The 25083-nt window shown below is 47.0% G+C and overlaps 1 protein-coding gene and 1 long non-coding RNA gene across 4 annotated transcripts in view; one reads left to right on the top strand and one right to left on the bottom strand.

Moving 5' to 3' along the window:
* The window catches only part of LOC140425268 (uncharacterized), a 30810-nt gene extending 26999 nt beyond the window's left edge, over positions 1 to 3811 (bottom strand). Inside the window, exon 1 of the long non-coding RNA XR_011947804.1 lies at positions 3730 to 3811. This is a non-coding gene — a long non-coding RNA (uncharacterized lncRNA). The remainder of the gene's footprint in view (positions 1 to 3729) is intronic.
* Positions 3812 to 3965: 154 nt separating this feature from the next.
* creb5b (cAMP responsive element binding protein 5b) overlaps positions 3966 to 25083 on the top strand; it is a 645202-nt gene continuing 624084 nt past the window's right edge. For 2 of the 3 annotated variants that reach the window (XM_072509393.1, XM_072509395.1), the window contains exon 1: positions 3994 to 4064. The gene's annotated coding sequence lies outside the window, so the exon portion shown is untranslated. Of the gene's footprint in view, positions 4065 to 25083 lie in introns of all 3 variants that reach the window. The other variant, XM_072509394.1, reaches the window with a different exon arrangement.

Genomic DNA, 25083 nt, shown 5'->3' with positions numbered 1-25083 from the left:
TCATCCACAGTTTGTACAATTTTTCCCCTTCTTACCCCCTCCCCCCCCACCCCCATGCGATGAACAGTTCCTCAAACATGGTCATAGAGAGCCCCCACCACATCGCAAAGCCCTCCGCTGACCCCATCAACTCAAACATAATATTTTTCAACCAGAGAAAGTCGTACAGGTCCCCCGGCCAGCCTGCCACCCCTGCTGGCGAATCCAACCTCCCATTTAGTAAGATCCTTCGCCGGGCAATTAGAGAAGCGAAGGCCACATCATCAGTCCCCCTTCCCCTCCAGTCTTCCGATACCCCAAACATCGCTACCATTGGGTCCGGCCTAACCTCCACCCCTACAATCTTGGATAGCGTCCCAAACACCGCTTCCCTGTATCTCTCCAGCTTCTTGCAATCCCAAAACATGTGCGCACACTTCTTGCACTCATCGGTCACCCCTGGAAGAAGCCACTCATCCTCACCAGAGTCATATGTACCCTATGTGGCAGCTTAACTGGATCAAGCTCATCTTTGCACAGGAGGAGGTGGAGTTCACCCTCCGCATCACCTTGCACCACTGTGCCCAGCCTAATCCCCCTCACAACTCCTCTTCCCATTTGTTCTTGATCCACACCACCTTTTCCCCCTAACCACCCATATGTATCCCAAATCCTACCCCAACTCATCCGGGAGCAGCAGCTTCTCCAATAAAGTGTATTCCGGCAACCTGGGAAATGCCCTCCACTCTTTTCCAACAAAGTCCCTCATCTGCATATATCTAAATTCACTCCCCCTCGACAACTCAAACCTCTCCCGCAATTCCTCCAGACCTGCAAACTTCCCTTCCAATTAAAAGTCCCTCACCCTCTCCAGCCCCTCCTCCCTCCACTTCCATCCATCCCATCCATCTCCCCGGCTTAAACCTGCAATTCCCACACAGTAGCATCAACACCAACATTCCCTCCAACTTAAAATGTCTCGTCAGCTGATTCCACACTCTAATCGCTGACTGTGCCACTGGACTTTCTCATACTTTCCCAGAGCTAATGGCAGCGGAGCTGTCACCATAGCCCTCAGACTGGATCCCCTACAAGATTCCTCCTCCATCCTGACTCACTCCGCCCTCTCCCCAGCCCACCATCGCCTCACGTTCTCCGCCCAATAATAGTGCAGCAGGTCCGGTAACACCAACCCCTCTTTCTGTCTCTGCAACAGAGCCTCCTTTACCTTTGGCACCTTCCCTGCCCATACAAACTCTGAAATCACTGTCTCCAACTTCCGGAAGAAGGTCTTAGGGACAAAGGTCAGGAGGGTCCGGAAAACAAACACAAACCTGAGCAGCACATTCATCTTTACCACCTGCACCCTACATGTCAACATCAGGTGTAATATATCCCATCTCTTAAAATCCCCCCTAATCCCCTCCACCAAGGTTGCCAGCTTGGAGGGATTAGGTCATTGTTGGGTGGTGCAGTGAGGCAGAGGCAGTGAGTTGGAAAAGCTTTCAGAGGGAGAGGAGCTGAATTCTGATCTGCCTGACTAGAGTCCACAATTCTTTCCATGTAAGATAGTTTTTCAAAGCAGAGCAATCTTGTCTGAAGACAAGGAAGATGCTGAAACAACCTAGTTGAAGCAGCTATTTGAAGATACTCAGCCAGAGTCTGAAGGGGTTCCAACTGTAGCCAAATCTGTTTTATCAAGCAAGTAATACTCTGTGTCCTGCAAATTTTAAACTGGATGAAGAGCTGTTTCATTTCTTGTTATTTAATGGGAAATTGTATAGTATTGTTAACGGGTATTTGTAAGCTGTTCTTTTCAGGTGTGAAGTAAAAAAGTTTAATATTATATCCATAATAAAATTTTGTTTTAGAAATGCCAAAGCCTTACTTTTTCATGCAATCACTCCTGAAGCAAATCATTTTTTCCACACTTAAAATAAGATAAAATATTGAGATTTCAGTCAAATATCCTAGCCACTGCTGGGTCAGGATTGGGATTGTAATATCCGGCCCCTTGATATGTTGTTGACAACACTGCATCTCTGTCCCCATCAGTGAGTGGCACCTGGCCTGTGATGTGGGGATCCTCTATCCTCACCACCTGTCCCTGTCAACAGCTTCTGTAATTCATGTCAAGCAAAAAGCCTTCAGACCATCCTGGTTAAACATGGAGGTGTAAAGAGATTGGACGTCCATGATGAAAAGGAAGTGTTTAGAGCTAGAACTCTAATATGTCAAAGTGGCAGAACATGTGGGAAGACAATAGACAGTGGAGAAAAAATGTAGGTAAGATAGGAAGAAATAATTTCTGTGGGGTAAAAACAGACTGAAACAATGGATCCTCCAGGGAAGACCTACTTTTGGACCTTGGGAAGGAGGCAGAAAGAGCTATGTGGGAGTTGGGGACTGTGAGGTTGGAAGCCTTGGAGGAAAGATCTCTAAATGCGATGATATCAGTGTCAGTTTTGGAAATGATAAGTTTGATGTTCAGTAGTGGGGTCATGAACCAGATCGGACAAAGTGTCAAAAAGTTGTCATTCAGCCTCCAGTTCAACGAACGACAGCAGTGTTGTCCTGGACAGGTAACTATAGACCAGTCAGCACAAAATCAGCTGACAAACATTTAGGGATCAACATTAACCCCTAAGAAAGTGGTAAAGGGTTGGAGGGGGTTAAAAATAAAAAACTCGAAACTTGACACCCCCCCCCCCCCCTCAAATCCATCACGGAAAATTTAATCTGTTGCCATTTTTACTGGGGTGGGTTGCATGCCGTGCCGATGTCACATCTTAGGAGAGGTAGGACCCCAAATTAGGCTTCTGTAGAGCGGGAGCACGAAATAAAATAACAATTGCTGGATGGGGTTCCTAGGGCTCTACAGTTATGTGGATACAGGAGCAACCAGCCGCAGAGGATTGTGTTTTAGAGCACATCCTGTGGGCCAGAAGGAACAGGAGGGCTCCTTGTCATCCCTTAATTAAATCTTAACTGTCCTGCCATTTTTGTGGATTTCCATACATTCACCACCAAATAGCCACAGCTTGTACAACTGTACCATTTAAGTTATTAACCTATGTTAATTCTTACTATAAAATAAATAACTTCAGTAACCTACATTCAATTACATCAACCATGTGTCTGTCCCTTTCAAAAGTCTCCTGAAGTATGTAACTAAACCCCTGCTTATTTTATCTCTTAGTTTTGTATTATCTGCAAACTTTAAAATTATGCCCTCTTTGGCAAAATTCAGCTAACATATATCAAAAAGAGCAGTAGCCCGAATATCGATACCTGACATGTGTCACATACTGTTGCACCAAGTTTGATTCCCGGCTTGGGTCACTATCTGTGCGGAGTCTGCACGTTCTCCCTGCGTGTGTGGGTTTCGCCGGGTGCTCCGGTTTCCTCCCACAAGTCCCGAAAGACGTGCTGTTAGGTAATTTGACAATCTGAATTCTCCCTCTGTGTACCCCAAACAGGCGCCGGGAGTGTGGTGCCTAGGGCTTTTCACAGTAACTTCATTGTAGTGTTCATGTAAGCCTACTTGTGACAATAAGGATTATTATTATTACACTTCCATCCAATCTGAAAAATGTGTACTGGAGGGTGCTACTCTCTCAGCAATCTTCGTATCCCCACATAAAGTCGGCAAAACTTTCAAATTACAAGACAGTCTGCTATTTTCGGTTCTGGCTGAAACTTCAGTGCCATTTCCCACCACCAACCTGGTCCCCATCCTCCCCGTTATACCATATCGTTCCGGCTCAGGACAGGAACACCGCTCGACGGTCGTCGACTTGCCCCCTTTGTTGCGTACGAGCGCCGTTCCCCTTTACGTGCAAACGCTATCACGTCGCCCGTCCGGTCGCTGTGCGTGCTGACGCTCCAGCCCTCCGACTGCCAATGATTTAGAAGTTCAGGAATCCACGTGACGTCACCGGGGGGGGTGATGTAATGCTTCTCTAAATAGAATGTATTGTAATCTTCTCCCAGTCCAACGTGGTTCCTCACAGACCGCTTCTTCTATTAGAGTTTCGGCAAGTTATTGGGAAAATACAAAAGGCACAAGGACGACAACCTCTCAGGTATTTTGACCCCTTTTGTGCACTTTCCCAACTGAGTTGTTTCTGTAAAACATTGTTGATTTGCATCTGTTTGCATTTTTTTTCCTTTTTTTGCTGATGTTAAATAGTAAACATATCTGTATTGGTACGGGCACTGGGGGGTGTGTTAGGGTTTCTAAACTGTTGATGGTTACTGTTCATAAGTTTAAAAACTGCGAGCAACTGTCAGGTAGGACGAGCCTTTTCATGAAAAAAGTGTGTTTAGATGAAAGTTCTTCTGAGGAAAGTCATTAGTATTCTTGCGCTGTTTTTGTCTGGCATCCTGGCTTGTGATATCGTCTCCTTCACAGAACAGGGACGACGAATGGGAATTTTCAGAACTGGTGTGAAAAAAAACTAACTCGTGTGAAAGTGATGAAAATTAAAACTTTTAGTTTTACATTACCGCGGATCTTCAGTTTGCAACAGTTAAGGGCTAGTTTTTTTTTTTACTGTCAAGTCCCCCAAATAATGGACCTGTTATACATATAGCAATGGTAGCACTTTTGCTTAGATGCTAAGTGGGTTTTGAATACAACAAAGTGTACATTTGTACACGTGTTCAGATTAGTAAAAGACTGTCCTAGTCTAAAGTTGCTGAATTTAGTTTTCCTGCGGCTACATAAGAACATTTAAAAAAAATTCTGATTGACTTTGTCCTTTGTTGCTGGGGTCCATAGAGCACTATATATTTAGTTTTGTTCAATTCAAATTGTTAACACTAAGTGTATTTTGTTAATTTATATGAGAACCGGGTTATAGTTGGCCATTACGTCATTCCGCAGCCTATTAAGTATGTTTGATTAACAGTCTGCGATATTGAGGGTTCAGGGGGCCAGATCTGCTGACAAAGCGCTCTCCTTTTAAAGCCTATCCATTAAAAATCTAAAGATACAATGTTGCAATAAGCTCAGCAAGTGGGTTTTTCCGAGTTATTCTCACTTTCAATGTACACATAATTGTCTTTCCCCGACATCCTTCAATAGCGATTGTACTTGTCTGTAAAGCGATACATTCAGACTTGAAACTTATTCTTTATTATTGATGAACCAGTTCATCCGAGTCATTTATTCTGGAGTTTGCAGCATCCGTCACCCCCGCCGCCCCCCAGCGATACATTTTTTAAGCATCTTTCTGAGGCAAGGAATGGGGAAGAATGAATTTATGCATGAATTTCTGTTTTAAATTCTGTTTTTGCTTTACTTTAACGTGTATATTACTTTGATATAATGTGTGTGTGTGTGGTGGGGGGGGGGGGGGGGGGGGGGGGGGGGGGGGGGGGGGGGGGTAAGCAAGGGTTTCCAGTCTGGAATCTGAGCGTTCCTGCCGACCTGTACAAGTCCACACCTTAACAGCAGAACCCTCACTTCTACCAGAACAACCAATGTTGAAACTTGTGAGGCAGGGACTGTTGCACTTGCAGTGTTGATTATTCGCAGCGGTTTCTGAATGCCAGATTGCCGAGGAATTCCTCCAGACTGCGGGCATATTACTGAGTTCAGGTTGGCCACCTGGACAAACTCAGCAACCCCCCCCCCCCCCCCCCCCGGGTTGGGAAGAGTTTCGCGCGGTGCCTTCGGAGGGGGGGGAGCGCGGGGGGGCTTTCGCCTTGAATGAGACTCAATCCTGTGGAGAAATTGGCGGAAAAGTTGGACTATACCACTCGCGCCCCCCCCCCCCCCCTTCACCAAGTCTATTATATGCAATATTTACCCCCTGTCCTGCGAAAGTTGCAACTTAAACGTTTAAACGGCACGATTGACTTTAAGGGTTGCATTGAAAGTAACTTGAGTTCCTGTGTCCGGAAGCATCGCTCGGGACCGCGCGCGCACAGTTGCCCAAAGTCTGAGTGAGACGCGCGCCAAACACTCCCCCCCCCCCCCCCCCGCCCTTCAGCCTGGCACCCAGAGCGGCACATAAACCAGGAAGAGATAGTTCACTTCACAATCACTCGGGGCGAGCCGATCGAGACAATGGCAACTTTAATTAAGCTAAAAGATATTGAAGTTGCCCGGTCATTCAAGGACGTTGCATTTGACGAGTCTTCAGCAACGTCGTGCAGACTTCTTTGAAGCGAGCGCACTCATCAACAAATTGCACCAGCCGCCAGTTATGCACCGCAAAATGTTTCACAGAATCAGTGTGGCACGCTAAGGGTTCCAGACAGATGGATAAATACCTAAATGGAAGTTTACAGCGTCTGCACTTACTGAGCTGTTGCCGAAGGCAGCGCGATCAAGAGAACTGGATAGCGCAGTATTTACTATACACACACAGGCCACTACTGTATTCGAGCTGGTGTTCTGCCGTGCAGACCCCAGCAGGAACAAATTGTTGAGCTCGCTGGATCGAAAAGTACTGTGGATCTCCCACTGAGCAGTAACTAATACTCCACAATTTGGGACACTAAATGACAGTGAGGTCACATCCTTCTAACGTTTTCAGGCACAATTCAAGGAAAAAAATGGATGGCTATTTGCAATATGATTCACCCTTAGGTTGTGTAATACATAGTTTGTAATATAGGTTCACGTAAATATTCAAGGTTTAGAGACACTCGACTGATTTCCATACGGGCGTTAACCTTGAAATTCAAGTCTGAACACATGAAATACAGCTATAGGAAACCCCTTGCCTTCCAATGCATACGATGAGCGAGCCTTGATACATATACCTGTATTCCGGGATTCAGAGTAAGCTGCGCTTTAACGCAGCCTTTCAGAGTGAGGTTTAGTAAATACAGTAATTAGGGAATGTTGGAGTCCGTCCTCCAGATGCAGAGGTGATGAGGTACTGTTCAACTGGATGCTTTAAAATCTCAGCCCGATTTGATGTCTTGTCCAATAACAGGTTAACTGGTTGTTCATCTCACCATTGCTGTTTGTGGGTTCTGTGTGTAAATCATTGCAATTTGCCTGCATAACACATCAACATTAATTCATTGGCTGTGAAGCACTTGTCCTGAGAATGTGGGAGGTGCTATTTATAAATATAATCATCATACTGTATAAGTGTGTTGAGAAGCTAAAGACTTAGTTTTTTGGAAGCTTGTTGCATATTACTTCCTGCTGTTATTACTAAATAACAATATATTAAAGGGAATATGTTTATATTACATGAAAAAATGGGTGCAATTAAACTTCCAAAAAGTAATTACAGCAAACATGGACTCAATTAAATTACATTGTAATTTCTGATAGGTAAAGTATCATACACATTTGTGCCACCAAATGGTTAATCTGTGGCTGGGTCTGTATTCTGTATTGCTCCTGGCTAATTTAGGTAGTGAAAAAAACAATTGTTAAGGAAAGAAGAAGAAATCGCTTATTGTCACAAGTAGGCTTCAATGAAGTTACTGTGAAAAGCCCCTAGTCGCCACATTCCGGCACCTGTTCGGGGAGGCTGGTACGGGAATTGAACCGTGCTGCTGGCCTGCTTGATCTGCTTTAAAAGCCAGCGATTTAGCCCAGTGTGCTAAACCAGCCCCTAATTAAAATTTACAATTCTAGCAATTGATTTTCTCCAGTATTTTTGCTTACAAGATTGATTGAATCCTTCTGGGAAGGGACCTAGTGAGATTTAGTGATTACTGAGTGAGCTTTTCTGAACCATAAATGTGAATAATGTCCTGTGTACAAGATGCTCAGGGGTGAAGGGGAGTGTATTTACAAATTTTAGTTGGGATGGGTAAGGCCTTTGTTATAATTTGCAAGTCATAATTTTATTGCTAAGTTGCTGATTTGAAGCTAGCAAATGATGGTAGCATTTAAATTCCCATACCATAACAAAAACACTTTCCCCAGATAAGGCCTCTAACCCCTTTCATCTCACCAGAGCTTATCTTCTTGCCCTTATCTTATTTTAAGAATATGATCTCACTCTATTACTAACTTGGTAATACAAGGAATATTGTACAGGCGTGGTAAGCCAAGGAGTTATCAAGTCTTAGACCTGGCTTGCTTGCAGTAAAGCTCCCGTACCTGGTTTAGGCCTACCTGGTCCAAGAACAGAGCTGGAATTCTCATGCAGGCCCAACTGGGTTTAAGTAGAAGAGGAGCACCAAAGAGAGTGGCAGTCCAGGCATCAAGGCTGAGAGAGCAGTAATCCCCATATTTAAACTTGGGATGCAGTGGGGAGAAGGGCTTGGAGTTGCTGTCAAGAGGAAGATATCAAGTAGAATGGTGGGTGACTGGGAAGGGCAAAGTGCCAATCTCATGAACAAACAGGATTTTGATGGAGCCTGCATCTCAGCATTACTCTGTCTCAGCTATGCATTGTTTTATTTAGCAAAAGCCAATCAGAGGATGGTGCTTATGAGCAATCAGAGTTGACAGTCTGTAGTCTCAATTTTAAATATATATTATATATCGTAATTGTACTCTGCTGTCAAAGTGAGGTTGTAGCGTAGTCAATTATATATCTCCTGCAATGATAACACTTGTTGAATTGATTTCCTTACCAAAGAACAAAAGTTTTCCTTTTGTTATCATTCCTAGAATGACCTACTCCTGTACTTTGTTGGTTCTCCCACTCTGTTCACTAAGAATCACTGTAGCGCAAAGAGTTTTGTGTGGATGGCAAATAGGTTTAATGGTCTATAATTGGCATGGAAAGCAGCAAAAATGCGAAAGTCATTTTCTAGTTTTGGTCAGGTGTATTTTTAAAAATCTTTATGTCCATCAAATTAACACTTTTTATTCTTGTTTTAGATCATATAATCTGAACTTTTTATTGCAAGGGGCATACAAAAGTAATGAGGTTATGCTTCAGCTGCACCGAGCACTAGTGTGACCACATTTGGATGACTGTGTACAATATTGGTCACCTTATTTAAGGAAGGATGTAAATGCATTAGCATCAGTTAAGGGAAGATTTACCAGTCTAAAACCTGGAATGGGTGGGTTGTCTTATGACGAAAGGTTGGACAGGCTAGGCATGTATCTGCTGGAGTTTAGAAAAGTGAGAGGCGAATTAATTGAAACATATATGATCCTGAGGGGTCTCGACAGGGTGGATGTGGAGAGGATGCTTCTTCATATGAGAGAATCTAGAACTCGGGTCACTTTTTAAAAATAAGGGGTCACCCATTTGAAGCAGAGAAGAAGTGAAATTATTTCTCTCAGAGGGTCGTGTGTCTTCGGAACTCTCTTCCTGAAAAGGCGGTGGAAGCAGAGTCTTTGAATATTTTTATGGCAGAAATGGATGGATTCTTGGTAAGCAAGGGGGTGATAGTTTTATCAAGTGTAGGTGTGATGTAGATTTGTGGTTGCTATCAGATCAGTCAATTATCTTATTAAATGGTGGAGCAGGCTTAAGGGCCTGAATGGCCTACTCTTGCTCCTCGTTCGTATACAGGTATAACCAAATTTATTGCATGATCCCCAGCAGAAGAAACGGTTCCTCTTATTCTAGTTTATACTGTACATAAATCAGAATCTATGTAAATTAAATGTGAATTAACAGGCAGGTTATAGCCAATATGAACTATAACTTACAAAAAGGGCTGGATTTTATGGTGTGTGTGTGTGTGTGTGTGGATTGCTTGCCCTCAACAAGGTTTCAGAGCAGAGGGCTGGGAGGAAGTCCCACTCTCAAGAGCTGCCGGTCAGTCTGATTGGCCAGCAGCTCTAGCTGTCCCAGCTAGTTCAGAACTGAGTACTGGGCACTGCTGGGACTGTAAGCAGGCCCGCAAAGAAGGCAGCCAAGGTATCCAGAACCGAGTAGGTCAGAGGTCTTGGACTGAGAGGGATCGGGTTGCTGAAGGAGGGTGGGTGCAGGTGGGGAAGAACAAAGGAGAGGGTAACATCTTATGGGATGCTCCATTGCGCAAAGGGCACCCCCTGAAATGGTCTATCTATCCCCCTCCCCCCACTGTCCGAATTATCTGCTCCTCCCTTCCTTCCCACCGTTCCAAAAAAGCTTTACAAAAGCTTGCCCACTCCCGTCCATTTCAACTGTTTATGACATGGGCAGCATATAATTCAGGTCAACAAGCTAATTATTTATTTATTTAAATATAGTGGGTGGGCTGTCGTTTTGACACCTACCATGTTATGTGGGACAGCTCGGGGGTGAATGGGAAGGTGGTGGACTTGCCATTGGTCATTGAGTCATTTGCAACAGTTCCTCTACTTCATCTGAGTCCCCAGAGGTGGTCATCACCCAAACAGTAGTGTACTGCAGAAACTCTTTAGCTAAGTTCATGACAGTTTTGATGGCACAGATTGCCAAGAGACCCCTTTAGTAAACCTCAAAAAGTCTGGCCAGCCCGAGTAAAACTGAAGCATAGCTGTAAAATTGTCCAATTCACAATCATCATTTTGTCCTGTTTAACTGTGTCATACATACACATGGATTCTTATAACATGCCTTCACTGTTCTCCCTGTGCTACAGGTCTCCTTTGTATTTTACATAGAGATCTAAAAGTTTTAAAGAATGATTTGACTTCCAGCTGATAGCTAAAAGAATGACACAACAAGATTTCACGTTTTGAAACTTAATGGAACAAATTACTAAAAGGAATATTGACTAAACACTATTTTCTTTTTATAGGTAACATAGTTAAACTACAGAGAAACGTTTCACTTTTATACTTAGCATACATTTTATTCTCCACAAAAGTACAGTCCTTACAGCAAACAATCTATACAGTTGCTCCCAGTTTCCAATGGGTTCCTTTATTTCCACTTCACTGAGTACTAACTTTGACCGTCTCCAGGTTCTTTCCTCAGTTTTCAAAGTTTCTTAAATCCACCACCAGCAGTAAAGTCTGTTCTGATGATTCTTCATCCCACTGATCATGTCAGAATATATCGTCTGGAATCTGTAGAAGGCTGCAGGATGCATTTCTTCAACAAGAGACTGTCTCTTTCCTGCATCCAACTTGCAAAGTTTCTCTGTTTTTAAAACAAATATTTTTATTCAAGGCATTTAACAAATATACACAGAATACCAGAAGAACAACACATCAACCTAATAAACCACAACCCTCCAACCACCTGAAACCACATCCCACCTTCACCATTTTAACCCCCTTACCCCTCCCCCCCCCAAACCCTCTCCCCCTTCATGAGCCCTCAATTCTCCTTGAAGAAATCGCTGAACGGTTTCCACTTCCGGTCGAACCCCTCTACCAACCCCTGCAGAGCAAACTTAACCTTTTCCAACCTCAGGAATTCTGCCAGGTCACTCAGCCACCCCCCCTCTTTTAGCGACTCTGGAGTCCCGCCAACCCACAAAATCCATCTCCGGGCTATCAGGGAGGCAAAGGCCAGCATCCGGAGGAAACCCACGCAGACATGGGGAGAACGTGCACGCTCCACACTGACATTAACACAAGGCCGGAATTGAACCCGGGTCACAAGGCCGGAATTGAACCCAGGTCCCTGGCGCTAACCACCGCTCTGGTTTCCTCCCGCAAGCCCCGAAAGACATGCCGTTAGCTAATTTGGACATTCTGAATTCTCCCTCAGTGTACCCGAACAGGCGCCGGAATGTGGCGACTATGGGCTTTTCACAATAATTTCATTGCAGTGTTAGTGTAAGCCTCCTTGTGACAATAAAGATTATCTTTTACATCCAAGTATATTATATTTGCTGCTCAAAATGTAGTCTCCCTTACATTGAGGAAGCCAAATGCAGAGGAACATTTCTTTTCAGTCTTCAAGCATGACGCTGAGCTTCCTGTCCCTTGCTATTCAATTCTCCACCTTGTTTCCATTCTGACCTTTCTGTCCTTGGCCTGCTACAGTGTTCCAATAAAGCTCAACGCAAACTCGAGGAACAGCACTCCATCTTTTGACTCAGAACTCTACAGCCATCTGGACTCAACATTGAGGTCAACTATTTTAGATCCTAATCGCTGTCTTCATTTTTTTTATTTGCTGGATTAGTTTTTCTAATTTCTTTATTCACTCTGCATTTAGACAGCTGCCATCCAAATATTCAAACCTCATTTGGGCACATTGTTTGTTTCTCCATTACCACAAAATCTTTTAATTTTTTTCCTGCCCCCACCCTATCACAGGCTTCCTCATTTGTTCTTCCTACCCCATCCCCTCTTCAGCTTGTTCAAAATCTATTACATTTCAATATTTCCTCAGTTCTTATGAAGGACATCATCGACCTGAAATGTTAACACTGTTCCCTTCCACAGATGCTGCCTGACATACTGAATATTTCCGGAAGTCCCTTCTCTTATTTACGTTATTCTGTCTGTTGTAACTATGCTGGTGCTAAATCTTCAATTGCACCCACTGTAACAACATCTCCCTTCCTTATCCTCGGATTCTTAAAAACTCTTCCTTTTAAAATGATTATCCAGTTGCATGATAAGTTTACATAATTTGCAACACCAACCATTCCTACTGCCTCAAAGTGAAATTTCCAACTTCATGAAATCCTCGGCAAAATATGGGCAGTTTTGTACTGTGGGTCTGTATTTACCAGAGACTGAGTTGAGACTACCTCATCTCATTTCACTTAGAATTCTTTTGGGTATCAGAGAGTGATGTCAGTTTGGGTTGGATTCCAAAGGGAATGCTTCATTCCAATTATTTAATCATTTATCCTTCTGATCCCAACTTCTGCATCTAATTGGTTCTCTGTTGAAATGTAATGTGTGCATGTATTAACATGCGCTTCAACAACAATTTTTCCCCTAAAAATATAATACTAAGTAAAAGCTCTATTTTTTCAGATATTCCTTGCAGTAATCACTGATTATCTCCCCCCCACCCTTTCAACAACACACACATCCACACCCTGGCTTCATGATTATAGACCCGCTGTTTATCGTAAGTCCATTCTCCCTGTGTATAAAATAAATTTGAGATTTCTGTTACAAACTTAACATTGAGGGAAGTAATATTGTTGCTTTGAATGTCACTCCCAAAATTTAGTTGGATCAAATTACTGCACCCTTCAAAAATAACAATGTTCTGATTTTCTTTCCTACAGACTAAAATTTAATGATAGGCCCATGACTAAATAACAAGGTGAAGGAAATAAGTCACACGGGTATGCATAAAAGTGGTGAATAGTGTACACAAACTGACTTAGATAAAGAGACGAGCGAGTGGGAAATTTTGATTGATTCCGGCTCCACTCGAATAAAAAAGTAGCTAATAGATTTGGTGAGTTTCTTTGAAAGTGATGGCATGTCATACTGCCTTGTATAATTTGAGTTAAAGTTCTCCTTGCTGCAGTGTTCCCAAATCCTACAGAGGCTTACATCCTTGTTATCTTCAATCTTCTGCTTTTCACATGACAGCTTTTCTCAATGTCCTACTTTCCCCACTTTGGCAACTCCCCTTGGTTGTATCGCTGACAATGGGCGCGATACAATGGAAATGAAACAGTCCCATGTCGAGCACATTTAGCCGGGTGTTTCCTAGCACTCGCAGCGCTGAGAAAGACCCCAGTATCTAACAGGACTCTGCTTTATTTCGGGTGGGGAATGCCCCATCAAGGCCACACTTAGTCTTATTCCCTGCACGGAGGAGCTCCGCTCACTGGTCTCCACAAACGGGGACAAGGAAGAGATCGGGGCACCACTTGTAAATGGCACCCCGATCTCAAGACCCCTCCAACTCATCTATAAGGGGGTCACGAGTACCCCACATGCCACGTACAAAGGACGGGGCACCCCTGAGCCAGATCCCTGGCATGGGCAAAATGCCACCCAGGCACCTTGGCACTGCCAGCCTGGCACCTTGGCAGTGCCCCTGACAGGCTGACAGTGCCACCTGGGCATCCTTGTAGTTCCACAGTGGAAACCAGGTAGCACTGGCAGGCTGGCAGTACCAGGTAGCATCAGGGGGTGCCAGGGTACCACCCTGCCCAGAGCCCGACCACCTCAGGGGCTCCCAATTCCCTGGGAGAACCCTCCAAGTGCTGTTCCACCTGGTCCCCGTTTGTGGAGACCAGTGCTAAACGGCGCACGCCTGGTGTCACAGAGGCAAAGGGAATAGACCCCAACCTTGGGTTGATCTGGTGTGTTCATATTAAATTGAGACTAGCTGCTCGCGAGGCCTGTCACGGGATTTACCGGTCGCATCGCGGCTGCGTGCCGAGTCAGGCCGTTAGATCGCGCCCAATATTTGCCTATTTACGTGTTGCTCTTCTTCAATACCAAAATTAAAAATAACTTGGTACAACCTGTTTTCTTTCTTTAAATGTTTCTAGTTTACTGAATAGATACTCGTAAGAACAGAAGAAATAGGAGCCATTTGAATAGACCATTTAGCCATTCGAGTCTGTTCCATCATTCAATGTGAACTTGGCTAATCTGATTGTTACCTTAAGTTCGCTTTCCTGCCTATCCTCTCTAACTCAATGTTGATACATTTCAAAGCACGTGTAAGACAGTTAAAGAAAACTGAAAACATTTTAAAATTGATATTTTTGAACTGGTGCCTGAAAATTAAAGACTGTGTTAAACCCATATCACTCTTGAATGTAGAATGCAACGGTGTTGGCGAAGGTGTTGACGGGTAGGTTGGAGGAGTGCCTCCTGAAGGTGATAGGGGAAGATCAGACAGAGTTTGTGAAGGGGAAGCAGCTCTTTGCGAACATTAGGAGGGTATTGAATGTAGTTATGGTACCGGCGGAAGGGAGGGAGACAGTGGTGGTTGTGGCATTGGATGCTGAGAAGGTGTTTGACCAGGTAGAGTGGGGGTATTTGATGGCAGTTTTGGAGCAGTTTGGGATTGGGCCACGATTTGTAGGGTGGGTAAGATTGCTATACAGGGAGCCGAGGGCGAGATTCCGCAGGAATAACATGAATTCGGGATATTTTGCTCTGCACCGAGGGACCAGACAGGGATCCCCTATGTCCCCGCTGTTGTTTGCGCCTGCGATTGAACCTTTGGCCATTGCGTTGAGGAGTTCGGAGGTGTGGAGAGGGATAGAGCGGGGGTGGGACATAGGGGATCTTTGTACGCAGGCGACTTGCTATTGTATGTGTCGGAGCCGACTGCGTCGATGGGGGGTAAACTGAAGCTGCTCCGAGTGTTAGGATCTTTTTTGGGGTTGAAACTAAATTTGGACAAATGTGAATATTTTGTGTTGTCCCGACCGGGGTGGGGGCAGGGGTGGAGGGGCTGCCATTCTGCTGGGTGGCAACCCACTTTAGATACCTGGGGGTGCAGGTGGCATGGGATTGGGGGGGGGCTCTGTACGTATAATGTTACTAGTTTGGTGGGGAGGGTGAAAGCGGATTTGGCACGGTGGGATGGTCTTCCTCTGTCGCTGGCAGGTCGGGTGCAGCCGATTAAAATTAATGTGTTGCTGCCCTGCTACCTCACGGCGCCGAGGTCCCAGGTTCAATCCCGCCTCTGGGTCACTGTCCGTGTGGAGTTTGCACATTCTCCCCGTGTTTGCGTGGGTTTTGCCCCCACAACCTAAAAGATGTGCAGGCTAGGTGAATTGGCCACGCTAAATTGCCCCTTAATTGGAAAAATGAATTGGCCACTCTAAATTTTTTTAAATTAAAACTAATGTTTTGCTGCAGTTTTTGTTTATTTTTCAGTGCCTGCTGATCTTTCTGCCAAACACGTTTTTTAAGGAAGTAGAAAAGATGATTACCTCATTTATTTGGTGGGGGGGGGGGTGGGGGAAGGTGGCCAGGATTAGGAAGGTGCTGTTGCAGAGAGGACGGCAGTCAGGGGGTTAGGTCTCCTGAATTTACTGTATTATTACTGGGTGACGAATGCTGAAAAGGTCAGGAGCTGGGTTAGAGGGGGGGGGACTCCCAGTGGGTTAGAAGGAGGAGAGTTTGTGCAGGGGGTCGGGACTGAGGGCGTTGACAACAGCGCCACGTCCGATGGCTCCGGAGAAATATTTTTGAGGGGTCTGGTGGTAGTTGCGACGTTGAAGATCTGGAGGCAGGTGCGACAGCACTTTTGGTTATGGGTGGGGTCAAGGGAAATGCCGATTCGGGGGAATCATAGATTTGAGCCAGGGAAGCGGGATGGGAGTTTTCGGAGATGAGAGGGGAGGGGAGTTCGAGTGTTCAAGGATTTGTTTCTGGGGGCCGGTTTGTGAGACTGGAGGAGCTGGGGGACAAATATGGGTTGGGGCAGGGGGAAATGTTGAGATATTTGCAGGTCTGAGATTTCGTTAGGAAGGAGGTACAGAGCTTTCCGGTGGTGCCGGCCCCCACACTGTTGGAAGAGGTACTGATGATAGGGGGAATGGAGAAGGGGGTGGTGTCGGCGATTTATGGAGTGATTCTGGGAGAAGATAATGTGTTGCTGGAGGGGATTAAGGCAAAGTGGGAGGAAGAGTTGGGGGAGGGTATGGAGGAGGGGTTGTGGTGTGAGGTGCTCCAGTGGGTGAATGCTTCAACTACATGCACGAGGTTGGGGCTGACACAGCTGAAGGTGGTGAATAGGGCATACTTCACAAGGACAAGGATGAGCTGACTCTTTGAGGGTGTGGAGGATGTTTGTGAACGCTGGTGGGGGGGGGGGGGGGGGGGGGGGGGTTGGCGGCCGCAAATCACATTCATATGTTTTGGTCCTGTCCGAAACTGGAGGGGTATTGGAGGGTGGTATTCAGGGTAATAGAGATTGGGATAAATCGGCACAACATTGTGGGCCGAAGGACCTGTACTGTGCTGTACTGTTCTAAGATCAACCTAACCTACACCCCTTGAATTTACTGCTGTCCATGTGCCTGTCCAAGAGTCGCTTAAATGTCCGTAATGGCTCTGACTCCACCACTTCCGTTGGTAGTGCATTCAACGCACCCACCACTCTCTGTGTAAAGAACCTACCTCTGACATCTCCCCTATACCTTCCTCCAATCACCTTGAAATTATATCCCCTCGTGACAGCCATTTCCACCCTGGGGAAAAGTCTCTGGCTATCCAATCTATCCATGCCTCTCATCACCTTGTACACCTCTATCAAGTCACCTCTCTTCCTTATTCGCTCCAGTTAGAAAAGCCCTAGCTCCCTCAACCTTTCTTCATAAGACATGCCCTCCAATCCAGGCAGCATCCTGGTAAATCTCCTCTGCACCCTTTCCAGAGCATCCACATTTTTCCTTTAATGAGACGACTAGAACTGGACACAAGATTCCAAGTGTGGTCTTATAAAGCTGCAGCAAAACATCGCGGCTCTTAAATGCAATCCCCCTGTTAATGAAAGCCAACGCGCCATACGCCTTCTTAACAACCCTATCAACCTGGGTGGCAACTTTGAGGGATCTATGTACGTGGTCCCCGAGATCCCTCTATTCGTCCACACTTCCAAGAATCCTGCCTTTAACTCTGTATTCAGCATTCAAATTCGACCTTCCAAAATGAATCACTTCACATTTATCTAGGTTGAACTCCATCTGCTACTTCTCAGCCCAGCTCTGCATCCCGTCAATGTCCTGTTGTAACCTGCAACAGCCCTCAACACTATCTACAACTCCACCAACCTTTGTGCCATCGGCAAACTTACTAACCCACCCTTCCACTTCCTCATCCAAGTCATTACTGAAATCCACATACACCACATCCACTGCCCGACCTTCATCAATGTGTCTCGTCACAACCTCAAAGAATTCAATGAGGCTTGTGAGGCATGACCTGACCCAAACAAAGCCATGCTGACTATCTTTAATCAAACTATGTTTTTCTAAATAACCATAAATCCTATCTCTCAGAATCCTTTCCAGTATTTTGCTCACCACAGACGTAAGACTGACTGTCTGTAATTCCCAGGGATTTCCCTATTCCCTTTCTTGAACAGGGGAACAACATTCGCCTCCCTCCAATCATCTGGTACTACTCCAGTGGAGAGTGAGAACACAAAGATCATCGCCAATGACGCAGCAATCTCCTCCCTCGCTTCCTGTAGTAACGTTGGGTATATCCCATCTGGCCCAGGAGACTTATATATCCTGATGCTTCACAAAATTTCCAGCACATCCTCCTTCTTAATATCAACCTGTTCGAGCCTATTAACCTGGTTCACACTGTTCTCATGAGCAACAAGGTCCCTGTCTCTAGTAAATACTGAAGCAAAATATTCATTTAGGGCCTTCCCTACGTCCTCAAACTCTAGGCACAGGTTCCTTACACTATTCCTGATCGGCCCTACTCTCACTCTGATCATCCTCTAATTTCGCACATAAGTGTAGAACGCCTTGGGGTTTTCCCTAATCCTTCCCGCCAGGGCTTTTTCATGCACCCTTCCAGCTCTCCTATCATTTTTTGAGTTTCTTCCTGGCTAACCTGTAACCCTCTAGAGCCGTGCCAGATCCTTGCTTCCTCAACCTTCAGTAAGCTTCCTTCTTCCTCTTGACTAGAAGCTCCACTTCTCTTGTCATCCAAGGCTTCTTCACCTTATCACTCCTTCCTTGTCTCAGTGGGACAAAACTATCCAGCACTCACAGCAGGTGCTCCTTAAACAACCGCCACATTACTGTTGTGCATTTTCCTGAGAGCATCTGTTCCCAATTTATGCTCCTCAGCTCTTGCCTAATAGCAGTACAATTTCCCCTCCCACAATTAAATACCTTCCCATACTGTCTGTTCCTATACCTCTCCATGACTATGGTAAATCTCGAAGGTGGGGCACGTGAGATTCGAACCAGGTCCCCTCGAAGCCATATTCGGCGTGTCAAATTGGCCGGGGTTGGAAGCGGGTGCAGAGGCATATGTCTTAGCCTTCGCCTCGTTGATCGCCCAAAGGCAGGTCCTGTTGAGGTGGAGGTCAGCTTCTCCGCCCTGTGCCTCGGCATGACAGGGGGACCTGCTGGAGTTCTTAACACTTGAGAAAGTGAAGTTCGAGTTGAGGGGAAGGATGGAAGGGTTCTACAACTCATGAGCTTTGTTTCTCATGCATTTGCAAGAATTGGATGACATTGAACATTACGGGGTGGGTGGTTTGGAATGTATAAGTTATTGGTGATTATGTAAGGGTTGATTGTGGACTCCTGGGGCGGGATTCTCCGAACCCCCGCCAGGTCGGAGAATCGCCGGGGGCTGGCTTGAATCCTTCCCCCGCCGGTTGCCGAATTCTCTTGCACCGGATATTCGGCGGGGGTGGGAATCGCGCCGCGCCGGTTGGCGGGCCCCCCCCCTGCGATTCTCCGGCCCGTGATGGGCCGAAGTCCCACTGCTGGAATGCCTATCCCGCCGGCGAGAATCAAACCACCTCTCTTACCGGCGGGACAAGGCGGCGCGGGCAGGCTCCGGGATCCTGGGGACGCGCGGGGCGATCTGGCCCCGGGGGGTGTTCCCCACGGTGGCCTGGCCCGCGATCAGGGCCCACCGATCCACGGGTGGGCCTGTGCCGTGGGGGCACTCTTTTCCTTCCCCCTTCGCCATGGTCTCCACTATGGCGGAAGCGGAAGAGACCCCCTCCACTGCGCATGCGCGGGGATGCCGTGAGCGGCCGCTAACACTCCCGCGCATGCGCCGCCCGGCAAAGTCATTTCCGCGCCAGCTGGCAGGGCCCCAAAGGTCTTTCCCGCCAGCTGGCGGGCGGGAATCAGTCCAGTGCGGGCCTAGCCCCTCAAGGTGAGGGCTCGGCCCCTCAAGATGCGGAGAATTCCGCACCTTTGGGGCGGTGCGATGCCGGACTGATTCGCGCCGTTTTTGGCGCTGGTCGACAGACATCGCGCCGATTGCAGAGAATCCCGCCCCTGATTCCTTTTCTTTGGTGTTTGTAGTTAAAATGTTGGGGGCTGTTTGGGGGTGAGTGATAAAGGGATTGTTGGTCAGGGGATTGCCATTGTCTTTGTTACTGTTGATTATTTGTTGGTGGGTATAAATTTGATGAAAATGTGAAAAAGGAGGAGGATAAAAATATTTAAAAAAAAAAAAGAAAATTAAAGACTGTGGCGGGATTCTCCGAGCCGCCAGCTGGCCAACGCGGTTTCCCATTGTGGCAGCCCCACACCGTCGGGAAACCCCCGGGCTGCCAGCGCAACAGAGAATCCCGACAGCGGAGAATCCAGCCCTGTAAAAAAGTTTTACACCAAAAGTTGACTTTCTCTTTTTATGTAAATATGTAAAAAAGATCTATACTTTTTATATTTGTGGACTATTTTCAGAATGCCAATTAATGCTAATATAAGCTGTTGATGTGTATTTGCGACATCTTGAAATAAAAAAGAGAGGCGTTTTAGTTTAAAAGATGTGAACAAAACAGAGTGGAATTTTCAGTTGTTTAGCAGTTGTATTTTAGTTAAGTTTTACAAAAACATTTACAAAGTCTTTTCTGTAAATAGGATTTCTTTGATAGAAATTTGGTGCAAATGCACAAAGATGAGAAGGCCTAAACTAATAAAATAACATTTCAGTGTAATTATAAAGTGTAAGCACATAATCACGTTACTGGAATGGATATTTAACTATGTGCAACACAGGGGTTTGATACAGTTTGCCTCATAGCAAAAAATGTATTTTTTTAATATGACAGATACATTTTGCTGTTGAACAAATCACTTTTTAAAAATATTTTTATTAAGGCATTTATATGAACAGTAAATACAAATCAACACAAGAGCGAGAACAAGCAGGAACCTCAGAATAAATAAATAATTAACCAACACCCCAACCCCGTCCTCCCATCCTGCCTTCCCCATTTTAGCCCCCCCCCCCAGCTGACGCCTCAATTCTCCTTGAAGAAGTCGATGACCGGCTTCCATCTCCGGGCAAACTCATCAACTGACCCTCTTACAACAAACTTGATTTTCTCCAACCTTAGGAACTCCGCCAGGTCACTCACCCACACCCCCGGCTTCGGCGGCTCCGAGTCTCTCCACTCCAGCAAAATGCGTGTCCGGGCTACTAGGGAGGCAAAGGCCAGAACACCAGCCTCTCTTGCCTCCTGAACCCTGGGGTCTTCCGACACACAAAATATCAGCACTTCTAGACTCTGGGCCACCTTCACCCTCAGCACCTTGGACATTACAGCAGCGAATCCATGCCAGAACCCCTTCAGTTTCTGACAAGCCCAAAACATGTGAACATGGTTCGTGGGCCTCCCCCGCGCACCGCCCACTCCTGTCCTCAATCCCCTCAAAGAACCTGCTCATCCTAGCCGCCGTCATGTGCACCTCTGAACTATCTTAAACTGAATAAGGCTGAGCCTCTCGCAGACGAGAATGCATTCACCCTCCCCAGAGCCTCCTTTCACAACCCTGCCTCCATTCCCCCCCCTCCCCCACCCAATTCCTCCTCCCATTTCTGCTAGACTTCCCCTTGGGGCTCCCTCCCAGCCACTCATTAGCTCCTTGTAGATCTTGGACACCTTGCCCTCCCCCTCTCCTTCCCTCAATAACACCTAATCCTGTAGTCCAAAGGCGGCAAATCGGGAAAGGATGGCACAGGCTTCCTCACAAAGTTCCAGCCTTCTAAGTATCTGAACCCATTCCCACTGGGCAGCTCATCCTCCTCCTCCAAAGCATATAAACTCGCCAAGCTGCACCCCACAAACAGGTCCCCAAACTGCTCGATTCCTGCCTGTCGCCACCCCGGAAACCTCACGTCCAAACCCCCTCACCGGTGCAAAGCTGTGATTGCCGCAGATCGGTGCTCACGTGGCACCTTCCAACCTCAAATGCTGTCGCCAGTGTCCCCGCACCTGCAGGGCCGCCACCACCACAGGGCTCATGGAGTACTTGGCCAGCGAGAACGGCGGAGGCGCCATCAGCATTGCCCCTAAACCCGTACCCCTGCAAGAGGCTGCCTCCATCCGCCCCCATGCCGACCCCTCCCCCACTACTCAGTTCCTCACCAGAGCAATATTTGCTGCCCAATAATAACTCATTATGTTTGGCAAGGCCAAACCCCCCCACCTGTCTCTGGACTAACAGCACCTTCTTGACCCATGGGGTTTCCCCACCCACACAAACCCCGAGATCAAAGTATTGACTTTCTTAAAGAATGATTTTGGGACGAAGATCGGGAGGTTCTGAAAGACAAATAAGAGCCTCAGCAGCGCTGTCATTTTCACTGTTTGCACCCGCCCCGCCAGTGATAGCAGCAGCACATCCCATCTCTTGAAATCCCCCCTCATCTGTTCCACCAACCGCACCAGATTCAACTTGTGCAGCTGTTCCCATCCTCCTGCCACCTTGATAGGCCCCTCCCCTGAAACAAAGAACAATCCCATTCCCCTCTACTGCGCTAACCACCTGACCACACCCCACTGCCCTGCCATAAAGTAGCCTGCCCAGCTAGCCTGGCAGACCCCGCCCAAGGTCGATTCCCTGATTCCACTCCACACCCCCCCCCCCCCCCCCGACTCGCATACCTCCATAGAACAAACAACAATGGAACAAGAAAAAAGTGCACTCACCCTCAATGCTCCCCCCAAACATCCCGCCATCGAACCCAACAAAACATCTCAAAGGAGAGAAGTTCTCCAACAAACAAAAAGCACACAAGACAGTAAAAACAAACATCTCCTCACTTATCCTCCACAGTTCAATGTCCACTTTCTCTTGCCGGTCCATTCTCTCTTAAAAACTCCATCACATCTTCTGGTGTCCCACAATAATGTTCTTGGCCGTTATAAGTCACCCAGAGGCTGGCCAGGTACAACATCCCAAACTTCACCCCTTCTTAAAGAGGGCAGCCTTCACTTGATTGAACCCGGCTCTCTTCTTCGTCACATCCGTGCCCAGATCCTGGTACAAGCTCATTGCCTTCCCAGGTACACCTCCTCGTCTGCCTTGCCCTCCTCAATATATTCTCCTTATTGAGGAATCGCCCTTGGCGGCTCGTTCGCCTGCGTCTTCCTCATCAGCGCCCAATGCGATCGGTCGGCCTCCAGGGGTCGGTCGAAAGCCCCCCCCACCCCAACTCAGCTTCTCCAGCATCTTGGCTATGTATGAGCCAGCGTCCACTCCCTCGATGCCTTCAGGCATTCCCACGATTCTTAGGTTTTGTCTCCAGGAGCGATTCTCCAGGTCCTCTACCTTCTCCTTTAGCCGCTTCTGGGTTTGCCCGCATCATTCCAATCTCGGCCGTCAACGAGGTAAGCTGCTCCTCGTGCTCCCCCACCATCTCCACCACATAAGAACATAGAACATACAGTGCAGAAGGAGGCCATTCGGCCCATCGAGTTCACTTCCACCATATCCACCTAACCCAATAACCCCTCCTAACCTTTTTGGACACTAAGGGCAATTTAGCATGGCCAAACCACCTAACATGCACGTCTTTGGACTGTGGGAGGAAACCGGAGCACCCGGAGGAAACCCACGCAGACACGGGAGAACGTGCAGACTCCGCACAGACAGTGGCCCAGCAGGGAACCGAACCTGGGACCCTGGCACTGTGAAGCCAAAGTGCTAACCACTATGCTACCATGCTGCCCAACTTTCCGAATGACCTGGCCCTGGGACTCCAGCCTCTGTTCCACATGATTGATTCCCGCTTTTAGTGGTTCCACTGCCTTGGCTAGGTTTTCCTGGGCTTCCCTCCTTAGCCGGCTGAACTTCTTGTCTAAGAAGTCCACCAGCCGCTCCGTTGACCACTGGGCAGGGAGGGTTGACACTTTACCCTCCACCATCTTCACCTGTGGCGCACAAAGAATTTCTTTCTCCAACTGCTGCCATCTTCTCGATCGACATCTGGTCCGTGGATCCATCCACCAGTGAACCAGCTTAACTTTCCTCAGTCACCTTTTTTCACCAAAGCACCCGCCCAGAAAATAGGGAGAAGCACCAAAAAAGCCGCCTCAAGTGGGAACATGCCAAATGTGCGACCACTCACTACATGGGCAGCACGGTAGCACACATGGCTAGCACTGTGGCTTCACAGCGCCAGGGTCCCAGGTTCGATTCCCTGCTGGGTCACTGTCTGTGCGGAGTCTGCACGTTCTCTCCGTGTCTGCGTGGGTTTCCTCCGGGTGCTCCGGTTTCCTCCCACAGTCCAAAGACGTGCAGGTTAGGTGGATTGGCCATGGTAAATTGCCCTTAGTGTCCAAAAAGGTTAGGAGGGGCTATTGGGTTCTGGGGATAGGGTGGAAGTGAGGGTTTAAGTGGGTCGGTGCAGACTCGATGGGCCGAATGGCCTCCTTCTGCACTGTATGTTCTATGTTCTATGGCTGCCACTGGAAGTCCGTTGTAGAACAAATCTAAGGACACATGTACATTTGTATTTAGATGGATATGAAGGAAGTTGTGGGGTCATTATTTAGGGCAGCACAGTAGCACAAGTGGATAGCACTGTGGCTTCACAGCTCCAGGGTCCCAGGTTTGATTCCCCGCTGGGTCACTGTCTGTGCGGAGTCTGCACGTTCTCCCCGTGTCTGCGTGGGTTTCCTCCGGGTGCTCCAGTTTCCTCCCACAGTCCAAAGACGTGCAGGTTAGGTGGATTGGCCATGATAAATTGCCCTTAGTGACCAAAAAAGGTTAGGAGGGTTTATTGGGTTATGGGGCTAGGATGCAAGTGAGGGCTTAAGTGGGTCGGTGCAGACTTGATGGGCCGAATGGCCTCCTTCTGCACTGTATGTTCTATGTTCTATTAATGTGGCACTGAGACACAGCAGAATAATACTCTTAATTGTTTTCAATTGGAAGGACTTGAGAAGACCATGAGGTCACCCAGAATCCTTCAGATAAATGCGGTGCTGGAATTCATGCTGTCAACTTTTAACGCAAGTCTCAGCTTGTGAGTATGTCACAAGAAAAATGAACTTTTGTCAGTGAGATTGCAATTGTCAGTACCAACCAGTTGAATTGGTTGGAAAGAGAAATTTGAGTCTGTCAGCATCAATCCGATCTGTCAGTCGGTAGGTAACATTTGAACCCACTGGAGGAGAAATTCTTTCACATAGCGCCATTTCCAGCAGCATTACACAGACCTGCAAAGATTTCCTCAGGGCAGACAGCATCGTGGCTTGCTCCATTGATTTCATTGGAGAATGCTGCACCAGCCACGTAAGTAGTGGCTTGCAGCATTGCTGGTCCTGGTGAATCGCGACAAGTGTTTGTCGTGCCGATAGAAGCGGTGCCATGTGAGTAAATTGCTTCCTCATTATG

The sequence above is a fragment of the Scyliorhinus torazame genome, chromosome 6 (genome assembly GCF_047496885.1).
Source record: "Scyliorhinus torazame isolate Kashiwa2021f chromosome 6, sScyTor2.1, whole genome shotgun sequence".
In the NCBI taxonomy this organism is placed as follows: domain Eukaryota; kingdom Metazoa; phylum Chordata; class Chondrichthyes; order Carcharhiniformes; family Scyliorhinidae; genus Scyliorhinus; species Scyliorhinus torazame.
Note: the sequence above shows the minus strand (reverse complement) of the source record. Positions and strands in the feature narration are given on the sequence as shown.